This window comes from Bombus huntii, chromosome 18, assembly GCF_024542735.1.
Source record: "Bombus huntii isolate Logan2020A chromosome 18, iyBomHunt1.1, whole genome shotgun sequence".
Classification (NCBI taxonomy): Eukaryota; Metazoa; Arthropoda; class Insecta; order Hymenoptera; family Apidae; genus Bombus; species Bombus huntii.
The window spans coordinates 3067975-3083946 of record NC_066255.1 but is presented as its reverse complement, the minus strand read 5'-3'; the positions used below and the strand labels follow the sequence as shown (position 1 = coordinate 3083946).

The 15972-nt window shown below is 37.2% G+C and overlaps 1 long non-coding RNA gene across 1 annotated transcript in view; it reads left to right on the top strand.

The window, feature by feature from the left end:
- Positions 1-2157: 2157 nt before the first annotated feature.
- LOC126875367 (uncharacterized) overlaps positions 2158-15972 on the top strand; it is a 146565-nt gene continuing 132750 nt past the window's right edge. Inside the window, exons 1-2 of the long non-coding RNA XR_007693378.1 lie at positions 2158-2306; positions 3034-3186. This is a non-coding gene — a long non-coding RNA (uncharacterized LOC126875367). The remainder of the gene's footprint in view (positions 2307-3033; positions 3187-15972) is intronic.

The window sequence follows — 15972 nt, the reverse complement described above, 5'->3', positions numbered from 1 at the left end:
AATGAACCCTGTTCGCCCAACTTTTCTCGCGATAGCGATCAATCTACTGTTTCCTTGGCGTTGTCAGCCAAGACTGAGACTGCGGGAAAGCAACTTTCACCGTGTTACAGGGCCGTCTATTAGCGCGTTAAAGCGAAGTTAGTCAGGGTCGTCGGGGGTAGCAGGTTCCCAGCTGGTTCCGCGGAGTTTCGTGCTGTACGTGTCGTCGATACGGAAAGGCTAAATGCAAAACCTTGTAAGGGGAGATGGTCTCGAGTTGCGACAGGCCAACAAAACATTCTCGCAATTAGCCTGTATATTCCGATGACGCTGGTGTGCAGTATCCTCATGGGGGTAGAGAGTGTCCACGGATGGTCAGGTTAGAAATTTCGTTTCGTCCAGCTTTCATCCCCTTTCTCTGCTTCGCGTCAACATTTGATACGTACCACGAGGCCACCCTCGAATAAAAAGAACAGAACGTTAAATAATAAAAAGTTGCCGGATTTATGCTCTGGAGAATTGGCCGTGTAGATTGAGAGACGCGTGCTAGTTGCAGGCAAAGAGAGAGGGACTGGAAATTCGTCGGACGAAATTGAAAAGTGGCCGGGAGATATGGCCCCGGACGAATATCGGTAGGCAGATGGATGAGGAGCGGCCTCGAACAGGGGATTGAAACGGGCAAACGGACGTGAAAAAATACCCGGCGAAGCCCGATCGACTGAAAAGTGCTTGTACCGGCTACGCTTTTTCTTTTTCTCCTCCTGCGCCCTTCTTTTTTTCTCATTCGGTATTCTTCCATTTTCGCACCGTTTGTTTTCGTTTTTCAAGGAAAAATTATGTGGATAAATCGTGCTACCTGTGTGGCTGGAAACGTTCGCGCGACTTTGCTTTCTCTTCTAAAGGTGGAACGAGGGTAGATCTGCCGGAGGATGACGCCACTTCAGACGATACGTTGGAAATTCCAAATTAGAAATTTTAGTTTTTAGCTCTTTAGTTTTTAGATTGCATAACAAATCTTCAAACGTATAACGAATGTTTCAACTGTTGCAGGCGATGCAGTGTAAATAGTTTAAAATTATAGTGAAAATTATTGTTGATATCAATGGATCAACATTATGATATAGAAGAACGATCAAGTACGAGATATAGATGCAAGATATGTGTATCTTTAAAAGCACGAAGTTGATGAATCTGGAATGGAAATTCACGAAGGGTGTGGTTCCTGTGGAGGAATATAACTTGGCTTTCATCAAATACCGATCATTACATTTAAGACACGTGTACAGGATTTGACAAATGGATTCATTTCGACGTAATCTCCAACCTTCGTTGCATTTTTCATGAAATTTTATTATACATATCACCCCATACATAACATTGTCACCTCGTCATCATGCTTAGGTTACCGATTAAGACGTTCAGTCTCTTGTAAGATGAAAATTATTTATTAAACAACTCTGTAGCCAGACCATTGCCAAGACAATTTATAATTTTGCGAAATTCTTTCAAAGAATTGCTATATACCACGCTACTTTAACCGTTATGTACCACATCATGGATTGGTGACTAAACTGAAAAAGCAAGGATAGCCCGCAGCAAGTGGGAAGTTGGCCAAAACGAGGGAAGCCGGTGAAGTTTGTAACGAAGCGGTCGCGAGACCATTTCAAAACTGGCGCCGTTTTCGAGGTGGCTGGCAGCCATTAGGTTGCCCCGTGACATTCGAGGGAGAGGATGATGGTTCCATCGAGTAGGTAGTGCCTAGACGGGGCTCCACCCAGCACTTAGTTCACGTCGTGACTGTGGCCCGGGGCACGGCCGTTTCCAGGGTACAGTCACGCCCCTGCCGTGCCGGCACTGTACTCCGATTCGCTGGCCCATATCTCATCTGGTCCATCGCATTAGCCTAATCTGCCAACTACGAGAGAATAGAGGGACGAACAAGCAAGAGAGCGAGAAAGCCGGAGAAAGCAAGAGCAAGAGGAAGAGATGGAAAGGGAGTAGAAAAAAAGGAACGGAAAAACAACAAAAACGCGGCCATCGATGCATGCCCCCGCCGCCACGAGAGATCGCGTGGTGAGGTGCTGCCACCTTCGCGGCCGAACCGTCAACGCGACCGATCGATTTTTTTACAATGCTTCACCGGAACGTTTCCCGTGCCTTCGGTTTCATCCCTTATCTCGCGAGGATGTTCCTCGATTCGCGACATCGAACCCCCCTTTTTGGCGATTCCATGACACCAGACTGGACGATTTTCCGCCGATCGAAACGGCACCTTCCACCGACACGCTTGAAGTAGCGCGCAGGGCGGACATGTTGCATCGGCTGAGGTAACACTTGCTTTAAATTTCCTAACAATCAACAATTTCCTAGCTTTTGCATAACCTAGTTATCGTATCTCGATTAATGTCATTTTCGTGGAACACTTGAACATCTACTTGATCTTTAAATATTTCGCACGAGTCTATTCGCCATAGAGGTTAGTATCATATGCAAGTGAGAGTAACGTCTTCATAACCATTTTATTCGTGATTCGGTACATAAGTTGCATATGTGGGACAAATAATACGTGCAATTATGAGCTGAGAAATATCGTTTCTTGTATTTTATTCTTGTAAAGATATTTCCAATGCTTTTGTTTTAGCTTATATTTTGCCAGTTAAATTGACGACACAATGAACAATACTTGCTATCATACTATTCACATTTACGGGAAGTTAGAGATACGAGAAGGATTCAGAATTTCATATGTAGAACCGAAGAATTGCATAATCACAATAAACCTGATCAAGTCCAGAGCAATTTTAGGAAAATAAAAAATTCCTCGATCGCGGACGATGCTTTCAAATTCCGTGGCTTCCCACGATACACGATCTTTCAATAATCGCGACAATAATCGCCAAACATGAACTCTCCGTACTCGTAAAAGCGTCATCCATATTCTTCTTGAAACGATCTTCTTCTCTGAAACGCGTTACAAGAGATTTTATGTTGTTGGCGACACGGCCAGTTCGTTGTCTGGTCGACGGTTTAAAAAATAATTTGATCGTGTTGCAGCAATCGCTGGAGCAAAAGTTTTTGCGAATTATCTTAGAAACACGGCCTCGGTGCGATCAAGCAGTCAGTTTGCGTCTCACGACGGACGAGGAAGCAGCCTGTCGTCACGCGGTTCGACTTTCTGTTCTGTTCGAGTCATTGTCGGCGAGATCGGTGAGTACTTTCTGCATGCCATGCAATTTTCCTGTCTTTGTTCTCTTTAAGTTCTTCGAATCGGCCCGATTCCGACCTCGAAGCCGATTTCTGGACGAAGCGACGGCAAAGTCAGTTCCATCGGCTTACTGTATCTTATCAGATTAGTACGCTGACTTAGATTTACCATAAGTTTCAAATTAAACAACAACTTTGGTATTTTGCGTGAGTTAAAGTAGAGAAGAGAGACTTGGTGCAAAGAAACGCGAGGAACCAGGGTCTGACACAAATGTTCATTTCATGATACAGTCTCTCTCATATTTTATTCTATGGAAAACATGTTTTTGAACAGAGAAGTTTCTATACCTTCATTTTGTAATATTATTCTATAGAAGACAACTGTGTCTGTCATGAAATCTTTATAATTTTTGTTTCATTATTTAATTTGTACTTTGCAGTTGTCTCTCTCATATTTTATTCTATGGCAAATATATTTTTGAACAGAGAAGTTTCTATACCTTCATTTTGTAATATTATTATATAGAAGACAACTGTGTCTATTTTGAAATCTTTATAATTTTGTTTTATTATTCAATTTGCACTTTGCAGTTGTCTCTCTCATATTTTATTCTATGGCAAATATATTTTTGAACAGAGAAGTTTCTATACCTTCATTTTGTAATATTATTCTATAGAAGACAACTGTGTCTGTCATGAAATCTTTATAATTTTTCTTTTATTGTTCAATTTGTACTTTGCAGTTGTCTCTCTCATATTTTATTCTATGGCAAATATATTTTTGAACAGAGAAGTTTCTATATCTTCATTTTATAAAATTATTGTATAGAAGACAACTGTGTCTGTCATGAAATCTTTATAATTTTTGTTTCATTATTTAATTTGTACTTTGCAGTTGTCTCTCTCATATTTTATTCTATGGCAAATATATTTTTGAACAGAGAAGTTTCTATATCTTCATTTTATAATATTATTCTATAGAAGACAACTGTGTCTATTTTGAAATCTTTATAATTTTGTTTTATTATTCAATTTGCACTTTGCAATTGCCTCTCTCATATTTTATTCTATGGAAAATAGGTTTTGTACAGAGAAGTTTCTATGTCTTCATTTTCTAATATTATTCTATAGAAGACAACTGTGTCTATTTTGAAATCTTTATAATTTTTGTTTTATTGTTCAATTTGCACTTTGCAGTTGTCTCTCTCATATTTTATTCTATGGCAAATATATTTTTGAACAGAGAAGTTTCTATATCTTCATTTTCTAATATTATTCTATAGAAGACAACTGTGTCTGTCATGAAATCTTTATAATTTTTGTTTTATTGTTCAATTTGTACTTTGCAATTTGTGCAGCTGTACATTTGGTAAATTTGTCTAACTTAATTAGGGGTACCATTGGGGGGTACCAATGAAGGGTACCATTTAAAGACAAACTTCTTATCTTCCTGTATTCTGCATACGAATCTGATGGTCGCTTAAGGCAGATACTTAAATCAGCATACGTCCAATTCGGTTGTCTTTGTTTGCAACATGTTTACAGGCAAAAGTCGTCAAGTTTTCAATAGCTCGCCATAAATTCTCATTTTGTCGTGGAGCAGATTCGAAACTGCCGTTCACAAAGACGTTACGTAGCTGTGGCCAGGTCGGCGAGAAAAAAGCCAGATGTTGGGAACGTGGTGGGTCGAATATTGCGAGGAATTTTCGGTGCCCATAAATTGCTCCAATTTCGAAAGAAAGCACATCGCGACACGTGTGTACTGCAACAATGCTGGTTTTCTTTGGCCCGGAAACAGACCTGCGAACGTTCTGCCATTTCGCTAGCGTCGTCGTACGATGGTTCTCGAGAGGTTCGTGAAATCCGTTTCGCGTAACGGTGAAACGAAAGAAAGACGGGAAAACGTGAGAACAAATGACCGAATCGGATTGTTAAGTACTTATCTACCTATTCGAGTCTTTGTCAAGTCGAGTACCGAGTCTTCTCTCTGCATTCTCCAAGTAAAGACGCATCGAAATATGCAGAGGTAAGCTGTTTCCTTAAAACATTAACATTTTAACCGGGGAACGAGTTAATCTGCTAATTTCTTACATACGATAATTCCTTTCTTTATCTTGGAAACAAATTATTACGTGTCGTGTTCAATTTTTGGAAAATGTAATTTTGCAAAAATTAATTTGCCTTCGTCGACGTTCGATTTTCAATGGGAAATTTTGATCAAGAGTTTGATAGAGTTGACAGGACGAGAATTTTTCTATTTGTAGATACGTTGGGTTGTCCGAAATGTTTCTTTCGTTCTATAAACAAATAATGGACCTACGATGGTTTTTAGTTCATCGAATTCAGTGAAATAATTGATAATAAGAAATAATTAATAATAAGAAAATTGATGATATTGTAAAATAATATTCCGCGTTATTGTAAATATTACATTTACCAAATATACCGGAATATTTCGATTATTAGGTCGTCCGGAAAGTTTCTTTCGCTTCGTAGAGAAATAACAGACGCACGATGTTTTTTCTTTTGTATTAGTTTGGTTCATTAGATTCAGCTAGAACCAAACGTACGATGATCGTTTATTATTCGCGTTGTAGTAGCACGCAGGAATAATTTAGTTTCAATTCTCAATGAGAATTGATTGCAAACCACATGCAAATAAAAAACAAGAATATTAGTCTATTGAATTATGCACGAACGTAATTGTTGAAAATTGTGGATCTTTCAGGCCGAAATAATGTTACAGGAACACTAAACTTATACTGAGGATTGATATTAAAATAATGAAATATTTATTTCATGAACGATTCCTTAAATATTCATCGATATACACTTGCACGCGTCTCAGCGCTTTCTTCTATACTTCCCACTGTTAACTGACTCTTAAACCACTCTTAACCGACCGAAGGGTTTACATTCCTTTGTTTTCGAGACGCTTCGCACACACATACCTCCACGCACTGATATTCACATACAAGTATCTCTGTCACGCCTTTAACCTAGTCCAGAAAATTATACATATCTCAACTAATTACTGAAAATTCTCAACGCGAGAATTGATTGCAATTTTAACAAATAAATAAATAAAAAAAAAATATCTCAACAGTAATAATAGAAATAGAAATGGATCGTATAATTCAATAAAATATATTGTATATTGTTGTATAATTTCAATAAAATAATACAACAGAGAAACTGTTCATCTGTTATCAGTTTATCAAACCTCTAAGAAACTTTTCGGACAATCCGATGTATATGAACAAGTCAGTAACCAGTTTCAAATGTACAAAATCAAAGATGAACTTTTACTATTCCAGTTACACGCAGCAGCATAATTATATCGTAACGCGTGCCAACAATGAACATTCCTAAACGAGCGAAGCTGTTGCGACGCTTTAACGAACACACGTGTGACGTATGTGTGACATACGAAACGAACACGTGGCGCGTACAATATAGGATTTTTGTGATGAATATCGAGACACTTTCGTGATCGCGTGTATCAGGTTGCGCGAAAAGTATCCGTCTCTCGCGAACGCGTTTCTTCCAACAGCGCAGCTTCCTACAAACGTGAAATCGCAAATAATAGACGCACGATGTTTCTTCTTTTGTATCGGTTTATCGAATCACGCGCGAACATAGTAAGCGAAATGACACCTAATTCGATAAAATAATACAGAAATTGTAAATAATAATACAGAAATAACAAAACAGAAATTGTAAATAATAATACAGAAATAACAAAATAGAAATTGTAAATAATAATACAGAAATAACAAAACAGAAATTGTAAATAATAATACAGAAATAACAAAACAGAAATTGTAAATAATAATACAGAAATAACAAAACAGAAATTGTAAATAATAATACAGAAATAACAAAACAGAAATTGTAAATAATAATACAGAAATAACAAAACAGAAATTGTAAATAATAATACAGAAATAACAAAACAGAAATTGTAAATAATAATACAGAAATAACAAAACAGAAATTGTAAATAATAATACAGAAATAACAAAACAGAAATTGTTCGTCTGTGATCACCTTACGAAACGAAAGAAACTTTCCGGACCACCTGGTACGTACAGTCCACGGCTTTGAATTTCGTCGCAGGCAGATATTGCGGAGTGGTTGGAGGCTTGTATTAGGCAAAATGACGAGATTTGTGATCACTGTTTCTCTTGAAACGTTGAAATTTCGAAAATCCATGGTAAATACTTGTAATGTAAAAAGTAATCTAAATAATCTAAAAGTTACACTACGAACCCTCCAATTTAAAGTGTTTCACTCGACGAACGCGCTGTAACTTGATACGCCAGGTCGTCCGGAACGCGTTTCTTTCGTTTTACGAGGAAACGATAGACGCACTATGTCCTTTCTTTTCTATCACTTTATATCAGAAACAGAGACACCAAATTCGAAGAAACAATACAAAAGAGAAACTGTTCGCCTATTATCGCCTCGTGAAACGAAAGAAACTCTTCGGGCAACCTAACGTCCTTGCTTTCAGTGTCGAACGAGTTTCGAAGCTGCAGGTACGTTGTTCTCAAAAATCGCGCGTTTCGTACGTCGTCTCAGTTGGCGACTTCATTTCTAGCGCGAATTGGGTGGCGCCAAGTTTACAGATCGGCTGGCTCGATCTCGTGCAAATTGAATATCTAGAGGAAAATTGAAGCGACCATGGATGATGGGCTGCGAGATGCTGAAAGCGTTCGCTTAAATTAATTCGCCTGGTTGTTAAAGCCTAAAGCGTGGCATTAGTTATTAGGCTGGTGTTAATTATTAGATGAAATGAAGTAAATAGTGTATTGTGTGAAAATGAGGCTCGCTCGGGGTTCGTTATGGTTGCATCGAGTACGCGTGTAATTTATCACGCGAAACGATACTCGTGACTTGTACGCGACGCATAAATTTTCACGCAGGTGTATCGCTTTTTCTTCATCCTTCAATTATATTGTATCATCAATGACTGTTACAGTTTTCTCGATTTACTCGCGTGTTACGTCCAGTTGTAGTTGTGCGATACAACATTTGTTGCAACTATCAAAATGATAATTGAAGTTTCTTTATATTTCTGTTGTTCAAATCTGCTGCGATTTTCGCTTGATTTTGAGTGTTGATTTTTATGATAATTTCTCGTGCACGCGTGATTCACTGTCACGAGGGAAATTAATGCGCGGAGGTCGGCTTTGAAAATCAGCGAAACGTTATAAAAAGGAAATTATAATACAATCATGATACGCACTTAATAACTTTGAGTAGCGAATGTCGGTACTTATTAAGCATCTTATTTATTAACTGGTTGCGTCATTACCCATTGACCTTTAGATCACATACGATTACAACAGCCGTCTATATTCTGCGAAAATTACATATTACGTGTTGTCGTTTCTAGGCTATAATTTACATTACTATTAATTACAAGTTGCTATTAGAGAGATATCTAGTTATATCTAGAACACTATAATAAGGCAAAGGCAGTGCTGTCGATCGCAATCTTCTTATGTTTTCCTCGTTGAAACGTTCTTTGAAATTGCCATAGCAATGTTTCAATCATACTATCATTAAAAACCATATAACGTAGGTTTAATAAACAGGCTGGATAAAAGTGGATTGTCGAATTTTGGCTTCTCTATTTTCCGTTTTTCTAACATTATATTGCAAATGATAATTAAGCACTGTATCGACAAATATCTTTAATTTGAAAAAACAACTTTCCTAAATGTTCTAATAGAAACGTAATTGTTTTCTATTGCAAACAATAATTAACCCTATTAAACAAATATCTTCAATTTCAAATTCACCTTTGCCAAACATTCTAATGGAAACATATCTACTTCTTATCATAATGTGTCTTAAAACGTGAGTTTTATAATTGTTCTGTATAGTAAATGATAATTAGCTCTGTTAAACAAATATCTTCACTTTTAAATCCATCTCTTCCAAACATTCTAGAAGAAACGTAATTGTTTTGTATTGCAAACAATAATTAGCTCTGTTAAACAAATACTTCACTTTTAAATCCACCTTTGCCAAACATTCTAATAGAAATGTAATTGTCTTGTATTGCAAACAAAAATTAGTCGTATTAAACAAATATCTTCACTTTTAATTTCACCTTTCCCAAACGTTCTAATAGAAACATTATATCTACTTATTATAATATGTTTTAAAACGTGAGTTTTATAATTGTTTTGTATTGCAAACGATAATTAGCTTTGTTAAACAAATATCTTCACTTTTAATTTCATCTTTGCCAAACATTCTAATAGAAACATTATATCTACTTCTTATCATAATGTGTCTTAGAACGTGTGTTTTGGAATCTTTTTGTATTGCAAACGATAATTAGCTCAGTTAAACAAATATCTTCACTTTTAAATCCATCTCTTCCAAACATTCTAGAAGAAACTAATTGTTTTGTATTGCAAACAATAATTAGCTCTGTTAAACAAATATCTTCACTTTTAAATCCACCTGTGCCAAACATTCTAATAGAAATATAATTGTTTTCTATTGCAAACAATAATTAACCCTATTAAACAAATATCTTCAATTTCAAATTCACCTTTGCCAAACATTCTAATAGAAACATTATATCTACTTCTTATCATAATGTGTCTTAGAACGTGTGTTTTGGAATCTTTTTGTATTGCAAACGATAATTAGCTCAGTTAAACAAATATCTTCACTTTTAAATCCATCTCTTCCAAACATTCTAGAAGAAACTAATTGTTTTGTATTGCAAACAATAATTAGCTCTGTTAAACAAATATCTTCAATTTTAAATCCACCTTTCCCAATCATTCTAATAGAAATATAATTGTTTTCTATTGCAAACAATAATTAACCCTATTAAACAAATATCTTCAATTTCAAATTCACCTTTGCCAAACATTCTAATAGAAACATATCTAGTTCTTATCATAATGTATCTTAAAACGTGTGTTTTGGAATCTTTTTGTATTGCAAACGATAATTAGCTCAGTTAAACAAATATCTTCACTTTTAAATCCATCTCTTCCAAACATTCTAGAAGAAACTAATTGTTTTGTATTGCAAACAATAATTAGCTCTGTTAAACAAATATCTTCAATTTTAAATCCACCTTTCCCAATCATTCTAATAGAAATATAATTGTTTTCTATTGCAAACAATAATTAACCCTATTAAACAAATATCTTCAATTTCAAATTCACCTTTGCCAAACATGCTAATAGAAACATATCTACTTCTTATCATAATGTGTCTTAAAACGTGTGTTTTGGAATTCTTTTCTATTGCAAATGATAATTAGCTCTATTAAACAAATATCTTCACCTTTAATTTCACCTTTGCCAAACATTCCAATAGAAACATTATATTTACTTCTTCTTATAACATGTCATAAAACGCGTGTTTAGTAATTGTTTCGTATCGCAAACGATAGATTTCATTCACCGACTGTTTCACAACACACGACGTTTTATTTGATTCGGTTTATCGTGCATCTGTGAAGTCTTCAGGCCAAGTGCGATGGAAGAAGCCCGAGACGTTCGTGAGACATTGAGTCGTCTGGCTGACAAATGGCAGCCGTTTACGTTCCTCGACCGAATATTTTCGCTGTTTCTTCTTCGTCGACCAGCCGTTCCTTTTATTTCAACCAAATCCGCCAACGATGCTCTCGCCTCTATTATGTTTGGGCAATCGAATCATCCGAAAGGGCACATGATAAAGGTGGAAAAGATGGACGAGGATTGGTCGTAGCTGTTCCCTAGACTTATTGAGCTAGATCAGTGTTTCTTTGTTTAGGTCTGGCCAAACAATCCACCCAGTGATCTTTCGAACTCACACGGTTAACTTTTTGACAGTTTGACAAAACGATCGACCGATTTTTATATCTATAGAAAGTGACATTCTCTTCATCTTGAAGATTTCTTCCATTTCTGGTATTAAATATAAAAAAATACATTTGCAATGTTTCATAGGAAATTAATAATATTAATAACAGCCTGGCGTGTAACATGGCATCAAACTATTTCCTTCTTTGCATTATTACTTCCAACTTAATCATATTTTTCTATCCTTAAAAAATTGTTATAAAGTCGTCATTAATATGCCATTTCACGTTCTAATGTTATGCGTAAAGATGTTCTCAGAACGTTAAAAATCTTTTCGTTTGTTGAATGGGAAGTGAACTGGAGACTTAACAAGTTGAGCAATGCAATTGAGTTTGGACAACATTCGTAGCATTCTGTTTGACAATTTGAGTTTTCCTTAACATTTTATATCATTCAAGATGGCAAAATAATAATAAGTTGACGATGTGAGACAATATCCTTCCCCACTGGACCGTTTATCTTATTGCTGGTCACCGTGGCACCTTGTTAACAGTTGATAGCGACATATCATAACAAGACTTGTTTCGTGGCAGGCAAAACGTGCAGAATATTTCGTTGAAACGTGTAGAAGATATTAGTAAACGGTGTCACGATTATTTGTCTGATTTCGACGAAACATTCGGCTGAAATGGTAGAGGTCCGGGAAAAATGATGTTTCTGACAAAGCAATGGTAACGGTAGATTACAAGAGAGGAAAATGTGCTGTAGATTCATTGGATCAAATGGTAGCACATTCTACAGCACATAGAACAACCCTCAAGTGGTATACAAAATTAGCTTTAGAGTTATTGTTAAATGCATCGATGATACTCTATAAACAAGCAAGAAGAACAAAAATCAAGGTCTCAGCTTCTAGAATGGCACTCGAAACGCACCTTGCACAGTGCCATTCACCAGAGTCGTGAAGTATACTTCTTCGACGAAGATCGCGACACGAAACGCGGAAGAGAGAAGGGCGAGCTTACGTGGCTGCGAAAATTTTGCAGAGAGTTAAACAGTTAGGATCAAAAATTGCTAGAAATCGGACCAAAAAGGCGGCCACCTATCGTCCACGTTGTATGGATGAGCCACGTTTATGTTTAAAGTGCTTTAACACAGTTAGGTGCAACGTTTGTTCTCATTTCTTTTTTAATCGATGTTCTAACAAAAATGTTTAATCGTTCAATGTGGCACTTTGTATTTCAAAGTATCTTCTATTTATCGGTTGCATTGAAAATGCCCCAACTGTTAATTTTCATTCAGTTTTTACAATAAGAAGAAAGAAGTTGAAGCGATCGGCACCGCGGTGGGCCATATGTGGCCCACGCGGCAGTCAAAGTGTCAAGCAGAGCTGTTAAAGGCTCAAAGTATCTATCAATGGAAGAATCGTATAACTTTCTTCCTCAAATCCTAATTAATACGTTGTTTTGAAATTTTTCTTCGTTGAAACTGCACGAGAGTCTGTCTAGTGGCAGAATTTCGGTAATTGCCGTCGCCACAAACGTCACGGTCCGATTCCCTTGCTCGTAGTGATTTCTACCGTTGATTCCTTTATTCCGCGGAGAACCGATTCCATTCACTCGACTAATGATCCTGGCCTCTTCGGAAGTAGCACCTGTTTCAACAATGACTCTGTTGTCGCGCATAACGGAGAGCAAGATTAATGATGCCTTAATGACTGCATAAATGGTTTTGAGCGGCCGTCAAAGTATAACTCAATTCTGGCGTGGAAAATATTCCACGTGTGAAATGTAATTACTTAATTGTATGTAAATAACTGCTTTCGGATATACATGTTCGTTGTTTGATGAATTTTTTCTTTGACAGCTTGAAACGTCTTCCTCTGAACAGGCTTTCCAGCATTTACATTTGGTTAATTCTACTTAATACGGTTACTTAACACATATTGTCAACACATTGTTACGAGTTAAAAGTCGTGACGCGCTTCTTTTAGCTGTAAAATGGCCCGAAAAATGTCCATTTTGCACCTTGTTCACAATGCGTATAAAATGTACCGTAGCAATCCGCCAGAGAATAGAACAAGATACGACAAATTTCTATTGCGAGTAGCTAGAGTTATTCGGTAGCTGTGGATTCCAAAGAACGCAGCATCGCGCCTGACGCTTCTGGAATTTCTAAAGCAGATTCTCATTATAACGATGCAACCTTCAGACTTTCCGGGCAATTAAGACACCACGTGTTGGAAAAAATGGTCACTGGCAGAGAAACAAATTCGACTAGAGCGTGCAGAGTACGCTGATCAAAAGGAAAACGCAGTGAAACTGGATATATTTGCAAAAGTTGTGTGCCATTACACGTAGGTGATCGTTACACTGTTTACCATAAAAGTTGGATGGTAAATTAAATTTATTAGAGTTTATTTATGTCGTTTTACTTGCACAGGTAACATGAGACAAATTCTCAGTAAAATTGCCGGTTGACAGTGTGTTAAGAGGTTTCTAAAAATGGCCCTTATCCTTAGCTGCAACTTCCTAGTTGCCATTTTGACACTGAAGAAAATTGAAGTTACATTATTCTCTTCGTGCCATTCTCCTTTTTCTTCATTCAATTAAGAATATTTAGCAACCTATAAAATGTTTCTAAAAAGGAGACTAAAGAGAAAATACCAAAAGCTGTTGTGTGCCATTACATGTAGGTGATTGTTACACTGTTTGTCATAAAAGTTGGATGGTAAATTAAATTTATTAGAGTTTATTTATGTCGTTTTACTTGCACAGGTGACATGAGAAAAATTATAGTGTTAAGGGGTGTCTAAAAATGGTCCATACAGGTATCCTTAGCTGGGACTGAAGAAAATTGAAGTTACATTATTTTCTTCCTACAATTCTTCTTTTTCTTCATTCAATTAACAATATTTAGCAATCTATAGAATGTTTTCTAAAGAGAAAATACCAAAAGCTGTTGTGTGCCATTACACGTAGGAGATTGTTACACTGTTTGTCATAAAAGTTGGATGGTAAATCAAATTTATTGAAGTTTATTTATGTCGTTTTACTTGCACAGGTGACATGAGAAAAATTATAGTGTTAAAGGGTTTCTAAAAATGGTCCATACACCTATCCTTAGCTGGAACTGAAGAAAATTAAAGTTACATTATTTTCTTCCTGCCATTCTTCTTTTTCTCCATTCAATTAAGAATATTTAGCAACCTATAGAATGTTTCATAAGAAGAAGACCGAAGAGAAAACACCGGACTGACCCGACTGAAGAAATAAAATGACCAAACTGGAAGATGGTACCCCGCCGAAGGTATCTACCCACATGTTATTCAGCAATTAAACTAGAAAAATTTAGCAAATGTTCAACTGGACAAATTGCCAAGTACAAATGAAATAATAAAACAAAAACACCTATAGAATATACCTTAGGTATAGCTTCGAATATTTCGATATATCTTCAAAAAACGAAGAAACTTACCTGGCAGAGAATTAGGCCCATTTGATCGGACAATTTAAAAATCTTTCTTCAAAAAACGAGTTTCTGAAAAACCAGTTTCTGACCAGCGTATTAGTCAAATTTTTATTTACTTTATTTATTTCGCAAGGAGAACGCAATCGTCCAACTACCGTAAACGCGACTGATATTTAAAAAATCAGAACCGCTACGACTAGAAGCTTTAGATCCGCCTTATGGAACCCTTGCACGCTTCTCCATATTATCCTCCGCGATATTATCCTGCGACGATCATGAAAATTACAAAACCGCGAGATTTTTTGACCAAAACGACTACGAAATTGCAGCGAGGGCTGAACATCGCCAGCCTCGCCGGTTGCACTGGAAGCTGGAAAAATCGAAAACTCAGACAAACAAGTTGCAGGATCTCGGTGGAATCGTTGTGGCGGTCAGTGGAGCGCCGAGTTCCGTGGCGACTTCGGGCCTAATAGCTGGAAAAGAGAAACGATGCGAGTTAGCCCGTAATTAGCGGACCACCGATAATCACGTTCTGCACGCGCAATTATCTTCGGGAAATTTTAGAAAGCTCGTTAGTCCGTCCTGCCAATTACTACGAATATCCTTTTAATTACATAATCGGCTTCGTAGTTAATATTTAATCGCGCTGGCTCGTTGATCGGCAAAATTTGGTACAGCGAATTTACCATCCGATTGAACAGAATATCTTCTGCCACGACGTTGCGTTCGCTCCGCTCATCGTCTTCCACTTCTTGTTCCTCGTTTTTCCTTCTTCGTCCACCTTCTCCTCGCGTGCTCATCTTCTTCTTCTTCTTCTTCTATTTCTTCTTTTTCTTCTTCCCTGTCTTCCGCGTACATTAATCACCCTTTGGCGAGATCTGGCGCAACTGGCATTCACTTTGACCACCGCTCGCTGCTTTCCTCTGGTTTCGTCGCTTTTAAGTTCCGTGTCAAAGGGTGCACGGGGCATCTCTTCGTTCTCTAAAACACGAACGCGATTAGTCCCTCTATCGCAAACACTCTTTGCCATCGCTCAACATTTCGCTATAATTTTCTTGTCAACTGTGATTTACGCGCTCCGATTACGCATAGCCGCATTATCATTTTCCGCATTCGTACAGGCGGCAAATTACGATCCACCGCTAATACCGTCCATTTCTTCCTTTATTCGCGTCCACGTTTCGTTCTCTTCGTCAGATCGTTCCTGGGATCGTTCATCTTCGGATTCCGATCGTTGCCAATAAGATAACGCGATACGCGTCACACGCAACATTTATCAGAGTTCGAGGCGAAGGAACAAAGGAAGAAGAGACTTGTGTGTACACCTGTTACGGCTCGATACGATCAGCCATCAATTTTCGGCAACCGGCACCGATAATGAATTTTTATCTGGTCGCAAGATCCGTCGTACTTTTCCGCTGTGTCGTGCATTTCCTTAGCGCTGTTCGATACAAGGATATTTTACTTTAACTAGAAAATAAGACAATTTAAA